The sequence below is a fragment of the Ahaetulla prasina genome, chromosome 4 (genome assembly GCF_028640845.1).
Source record: "Ahaetulla prasina isolate Xishuangbanna chromosome 4, ASM2864084v1, whole genome shotgun sequence".
Lineage (NCBI taxonomy): Eukaryota > Metazoa > Chordata > Lepidosauria > Squamata > Colubridae > Ahaetulla > Ahaetulla prasina.
The window spans coordinates 128,549,660-128,557,223 of NC_080542.1; the positions used below are offsets into that span (position 1 = coordinate 128,549,660).

General features: G+C 38.8%; 1 protein-coding gene across 2 annotated transcripts in view; it reads right to left on the reverse strand.

Annotated features, from left to right (window-relative positions):
- Positions 1-4,006, reverse strand: part of ARHGAP12 (Rho GTPase activating protein 12) — a 52,698-nt gene extending 48,692 nt beyond the window's left edge. Inside the window, exon 1 of one of the 2 annotated variants that reach the window (XM_058184285.1) lies at positions 3,894-4,006. The gene's annotated coding sequence lies outside the window, so the exon portion shown is untranslated. The remainder of the gene's footprint in view (positions 1-3,893) is intronic. The other variant, XM_058184281.1, reaches the window with a different exon arrangement.
- Between the last annotated feature and the right edge of the window lie 3,558 nt (positions 4,007-7,564).

The following is a 7,564-nucleotide window of genomic DNA, read 5'->3' on the forward strand; positions in this document are numbered from 1 at the left end:
GTTTTGCCTTCATTTCTCACAATTCAATTTAAGTCCTTCCTGATTAAATTCAACATGTTTTGGTTATTCACATTCCACAATTTTGGTAAGAAGGAATCTATCCCTTACCAACTGTCCATCATACAGGTAACATAGATATGAGTCCAAAACCAAATATCTTCTTCAGCAATTTCAAAGCCACTGATTCTCCTGTACTATCATTCTTTCTTTTCCATTTCTTTCATGGATGAAAATAGCCCACCCAGGTTTTCCAGCTTCATTCATAGCTTCAAGGTCCAACTGATGTACTTGTAGCTGCTCGTGTTGTTGTTTGTTACATTAAGATGTAAACCATGATTTTAAATCAATAATAGCCAAGTTCATACAACATTTTAAGGTAAAGACAAACAAGCACATAATTGCTTATTTGTGTGTGCCAACGGAATGGAACTATGCTGTAAAAATTAGTACTGTTATTTTAAATTCAGTGATAAGTTATATGTCCCATTTATCAAATAGATGTAAAGTATTAGTCACTGAAAAAAGTGGTCTTAAAATTCATACTGTACAAATAGTCCTTGACCAACAACAGTTCATTTAGTGACAGTTCAAAGTTACAAAAAAGTGATTTAAAGCCATTTTGCAACTTATGACCATTTTATGATCATGGGATTTACATTTGGATGCTTGACAACTGGTTCATATTTATGACAGTTGCATTGTCCTGGGGTCATGTGATCACCGTTTGTGACCTTCTGATGAGCAAAGTCAATGGGGAATGCAGATGCAATTAACAACCATGTTACTAATTTAACTGAGTGATTCACTGAACAAATCTGGCAACAAAAGTCATAAAATGGGGCAAAACTCACTTAACAAATTTCTCACTTAGCAACATAAATTTTGGGCTCAATTGTGGTTCTAAGTTAAAGACTATTTGTATTAAATTAATGCAAGTCAGTGAGGAGTCTGAAATACAATGTCTAGAAGCAACATAGAAATCACAGAACCTCTTTAATTTTCAAAACAATACATTTCAGGAAACCGTACACTTTTTTAAAAATTTAAAAGCTTATAAAAGTACGACATAATTAGATCCGTTGCATTTGCCTGCTTTGTGATGTTGATAGCATTAAGTTAACTAAAGAAATTATCAACCTTACAAAGTTTAAAGAAATAAAATTTAAAAATTCTAGCCGACTGAAGATTAGACAATAGATACTATTTATGTCTTACAGAGATGCTTACCCTGTGTGTGTGTGTGTGTGTGTGTGTGTGTGTTCTCTTCAATCAAAGGCCTGGGCGGGTTCTGTGCAGGATCTTAATTGTTCTTAGCACAGCACTCTTCCTGACAGTGAACTCTGATTTTATTCTTGGGAATGATCTGAATTTAGACGTCACTGCTCCAAATGCTCCTGCCTCTACTGGGACCACCTTGGCCTTTACTTTACACATACAATGGCAACACAATAATATGCTTCTTCAAATGCAGACTATTGTACTGGCAAGCATTATCCTCTACAGCTGTAATGAACACATTAATGATGTTGTCAGGCAAACAAAGTTAGTCATTGAAGCTGTAGTTAGAAGACATTTTGATTTCCATTTGTTATAAGATCTTACCAGCTGAAAGCAAGATGAAGTGAAAACCAATGAAGTGGCCTTTATACAATAGGCATTTTTTCTTATATTGTGACTTGTCAGCATCTAAGAAACATTTCCATTAAACCCACGAATTCTGGGTACAAATTGTATGAGAACAAAATACACCCCCACCGGCATAACTACTTTATTTGTGCAGATTTTTCTGCATTTCTATAGCCTCATTTCAAGCAAGCCAGCGGAGCAATGTAGACAAAAGGCCTGCATTATTTTCCACATTTCACATTAAAAAATATTCTGACAATTTTCAAGCACATAGAAGTCTGGAGAAAAGATAGCAACGTTTCTAGTCACCATGACAGAAAAGCAAACATACTATAGAATGCCAAGTCCATGATTTTCATAACAACATTCTTTTCACATTTTTAGAAAGAAGAATTTTACACACTAAAATTTCATAAGAATTTTACTTGACAGCTGGCATGACTCATTTGTACTCAATTTCATATGAAATAGTTTCAAAATGAGCATAAAGATAAAACAATCACAGATGGAAAGCACGCACTGTCAAAACCAGTTAGAAAAAACGGTGTAATTCTTTTTCAACGTATTTCTTCAGCAACTTGGCTTTTCTTCAAAAATAGACTCATCCTTAACTTGGAAGGTGATCACTGATTCAGATTTGGCATATTAGGATGCTCAGGATTTTTAAATGGTAAATAACACTTCACAAGTATACAGACCTTTTACCTGTTTGTCTCTTTTTCGGATTATCTAGCAAAAATACATAGGTAATATATTGTGTTTAAAGCAAATAAAATAAAGTTTAAAGTTTCTTATAAACAGTAAGTTAGGCAGGATGGAAGCCTTTCACTAAAAACAAATGACTATGATGTCCCCCACATACATAATTTGCAATATATTTTATGAAGTAAAATTATACAAAGCTTCTTACTTTACCCTGGATGAGATTATGTATTTAACCATCAGTACTGGAATTCTTAAATAGCACTTTAACAACTATGCAGAAGCTTTAAGCAATATGTTCTATGCAGTAACCTTCCTTTAAAGACAAATGAACAACTTCCTACCTAAATGATGCCTTTCAACAAGCACAAAAGGAGATTTCTCCATTTTGGAATCTTTCTCTATATAGAAAGTTTTTCAAGAGGAGTTAAGGAAAAGCAGAAGAAAGGCATGAACTCTGTGCAGAAACAACATAACACTTCCGCCACAAACCAACACTGGCTGTCAGGACAAACAATCTCCCTATGAAGGCTGGTATCACCAGGGTTTCTACATATTTCCGGAAACAGGTTGTATTGCCTACAGAAAGAGAAGGCAAAATTATGCCTGGGCCCAAGTGGAAAGGAAGTGAAACTATGGCACTTTTGTGTTCTCCTGAACACGTGCCATTGCCAGACAGCAGTGTGTGTGTGTTGATGCATGTTTGTGCGTATATAGATAGGTAGATTGGGCTAGACAGCTCATCATAAAAATAAAATACAAGATCAAGAAAGACTTCCTAAAAATTGTCCATCAAAAGGAATAGATAACATCATGTTGTGCACCTATTTCCCCTCCCCCCCCACTGAAATAAGTTTGATGCCCAAACTATTTCATGTGAAACCCAGTCAGTGCTGTAGAGGAAAGTGTGAAACCCGGCACCCACACACTGTGAAACAGCCCCTACACACACACACACCGACCATTGCTCAGAGCCTTCTCCAAAGGTACCCTCCAGGTTCAAGACACCGGTGTCCGGGGATTATACAACGGGTAAGCTCAACACAACTAGAAGACACCACTTCCACTTGGCACAAAGACACTTGTGCGAGCAACACCATGCAGCGCACACGGCAAATGTGCAATCTTTCCACCTCGCCCGTCACACTTCCCAAACTTTGGGACACACACACACAAACACACACAAAGAAGGTTCAGCGCATTGGAAATAAGTGTACAGGAAACCCTTTCCCGCCACCTAATCGCCGTCCGGATTTCTCCGGGAGCCCCACCTCTCTCGAGCTCCATCCTCACCCTTGGCCACACGCGGAACAGCCCTTTGCACGCACGCACACACACACACACAAACTGGGAAAGGGGAGCGTTACCCCGCATTATTACCCCCGGAGGGAAACCCTGTTTAAAAGGTGGGGCGAAAAGAGCCAGGCTACGAGGAAGTCCGTCCGGTGCTCCTTCCATCCCCTGCAATTAAGCGACGAAGGCACTACGGGGGAGCCTCGCCGTGCTGGGAAGCGGCCGCGGGCGGCGCCGACGCCCCCTCCTCAGTCGAAAGAGCCCCTTCTCACCGGAAATCGGAGCCCAGGGCTGGCGCAGGTCGGCTCTCCTGGCTCAGACGCGGCGTTTTGTGGAGTGGCAGCCGAGGCTTCCTTCTCCTCTCGCTCCGCCCCTCACCCGTTCCGCCTTTTCTCCAGCTGCGGCTCCACCCCCACCTCTACCCCCACCCCCACCTCCCCAGCCGCAGGGGACCCAGCAGCGCGGCTTCAGAGGTCCCCGTCACGTGGTGGGGAAGGAGGAAGAGAAGCGGGCGGGAAAAAGTAAACTGGGGGATGGAATGCCGCGTTTCCCTCACAGAAGGCGAACCTCTCGAGCTGGGCCGGACAGCGCGCGCACGCGCACCGAGCCACCTCTTTCGCGTCTTGCTCGCCTCAGACGGCGATGCCCGCCTAAAGGCGTTGATTGTTTAGTTTTGTTCTCCTTGTATCCTTACGGTTTATATTGATATTGTTTCCTGATTGCTTATTTGTGCCCTATGACTATCATTAAATGTTGTACCTTATGATTCTTGATGAAGGTATCTTTTCTTTTATGTACACTGAGAGCATATGCACCAAGACAAATTCCTTGTGTGCCAATCACACTTGGCCAATAAAAAATTCTATTCCATTCTATTCTTTTGAACCACGTAGATACATATTTTATCCATGACCTGTTCTTTCAGGTGTTGCTGTGGTGTACCCATTGCTTTGTACACTGAGTCTATCCACTTGGCTGCTGGTCTTCCTCTTTTGTCTTTTCTATTTTCTTTGAAGAGCGCATTATTTCTTCGCATAATGTGAATAATTTGTGCCTGGAGGGAAGATTTTTGACTGGTTTTTTCCTTGATCAATTGCTTTTATTTTCTTGACTGTCCATGGTGGTCTCTTTCTCCAACATCAAAGTTCAATGCGCCAAGCCATAAAATCATGCTTTTGTGAACTGGTTCATTAATTGATTGAGGCTAAATTATTAGAATCTCTGCCTTCGGTGACTTTAGTCTTTCATCTCCAATTCAGTGGCCATTTGAACTTGTGATGGTGCTGAATGAGTGATACTTAATGACCACTTCTCAAGAATTCCAGTTGTGAGCTGGAACTCCATTTGTGAGCTTTGCCAGCTTTTAACAAACAGTCAGTGGGGAAGCCTCAGGAGGTCACTAATGGTACTTACATGATGTCCTCACCTAACAAAAGCTTGGATTCAATTAACAATGAAACCGGAAATGTTGGAACTGCTTTTGCTAAGTGGTGGGGTCATATGACATCATGCTTTTATGACAGATGATGAGAGTTGCAATTAACTTTGTTTTGTAATGCAAAGTAATTCTGAGGATACACATTTATTAACTAAAACCCATTCATTTATAAACACACATTTACCAGAGTCCTTCAATTTCTACTAAATATATAACTGGGAAATTGTACACAATTGTACAATACAAGAGAGGATGTCTGGGCCATGTCCAAACATGCACATATGATTTATAGTAGAGAAAACAAGAAATTTTAGATAGTGACTTTATGACAACCCACTTCTCACAAGTCTGGAGTTGTCCAATATATTCTACAGAATTTTATAATCAAAAGAGATCTGACTTGACGCCTGAGGATATATAATACGAAACTATTTCAAGAAGTTATTCATGCATGTTATGACAATTCTATGCAAAAAGGTTTACTTAGAAACGAATGTCACAGATTTAACATTGTGTTAAAAATGTGATCTGTTTTTTTGGAGTAGGAGGACATGTGACCCACTCGCCATAGTAATATGTATGAACCAGGCCGTAATAGCCTAAACAGTACTATATAATATGTTCTTGATTAATAATATGTTGAATGCAGTTATCCTACAAATGTTTATTTAGGATTAAATCCATTGGATATACCAGAATCTAATTTTACAGCAGGCAATTTTAGGCTTCCTTTAAATTTCATGGGATGCCTTCTCAGCAAACATGATAGGGTTTATTTCAATGTCTCAATAACTCACCTTTCCAATTCCATTCCAAGAACAACCCTGTGAGGCAGGGTATCCAGGAGAAAGTTACCTGGTCAATGATACCTATACCTAGTGAGTTTATATAGCTGAGTATGGACTTAAAACTGGGAATGCTACATTCCTAGTACAACATCACAATATTAACTTTAAATAACCCACATTAATTACAGTTGAGGCATTTATATGGTAAAGTCCTAATTATGAATTCTCAAATATAGGCTCTGTTGCTTTAGATTTCACAGTGTAATCCCCCAAATTTAATGAATGAGACTAGGATAACTCATCTGTATTTATTTCTTTATGAACAGGAACTTAACTTCTTCCTTTAGTTCTTGCAGTCAAGGATTCATGGGAGGAAGCTTTCTGCCTGTAGTCATATATGGTCAATTGCCCAAGTTCTCTGGTATATTTGCCTTTATTTTTCATGTCAATCTGTCATTTGCCTTGTTCCACCTCATGTTGCTATCTACACAGCTGAGCACTCATGTAACTCCTACTCTTCACATATGGCTTTCAACTCCCCTTTGCACTGAGGAACAAAGAAAGGAAATGGATATGGCTCAGCAAAGATGGCTCTCTCAGTTTGAGGAACAAAATATCCCTGACAGCACAAGTTGGATATGTCCTTTCTTTCTTCTCCTTCAGGCACCCTCCCCTGGCTGGCAACAATCTTTGTGTACTTTGTCTAAAAGAACCTGACTTCCAAACACTAATATTCTCTTATTTTTCACCTCATTCTCTTCTTTTCTCATTAAATGCCCTCCTACTCACATTCTCTACTCCAACAAATTATCTGACCTGTTAACTCCTCAGCAAGCAGCATCACACTCGAGTCAAAGGGCATGAAATAAACTTTGTCATGTGCATCCAAAAAAGATTTATTAACAATTCTCAGGTAATTCTTTCTAACCCTCAACTGGACTATCCATGTTCTTTTCATCTCATATTTTCAATAATTTTCAGCATCTTGCTTTCTCATGATTGCCATTCAAGGACAGAAGGACACTGAGGATGACAGCTGTTCCTTTAAAAAAGGGTTGCCAAAGAAAGATATATACTGTTGTTTGTAAGCAAGAAAGAATGCTTGTGAAAATAAAGGAAAATATTCAATGTGAGGATTATAGGTAAAGCAAATTTTCCTATTGAATAAATTTTACAAATTAAAAAACACATTTAATTACAAATTTAGGAGGCTACTGTTCCTTGGGCAACAGTTCCATTAATAATGATGCTATTAGATGTTCAAACTGGTATCTCTTCACATGTTTGACTCAACGTACTTTTGTAAAAAGCTTCACATTTCTCATTTGAAGCGGGTCACATAATGTATTACATGAATTGTTACTTTAAAGAAAAGTACCATCTTTTAGTTTGTAAGGACAGTACCATGAGGGCAGGAACTATGTTATGCCAGGCTATCAGTCCAAGTGGAGCCTATTTTGGATTCTCTAGTATTATTCAATAATTCTCCCAAATTGTTGATATAAACCAGATTTATTCTGAACTGCAAAAGATGGGGTTCAAAAATGAAAAGATAAAGGAAGTGCACTGAGAGTATAGTATTTGTTCTTCGTGCTTAAGGAAGGCATATTAGGTTACATTAAATGGTTTTATTCCCTTTTGTTTAGCAGTCTGAAATCTGTTTGATATCTTGGTTGTTAAACAAGTAGTTTATTTAAATAAGCCATCAAAATCTTAT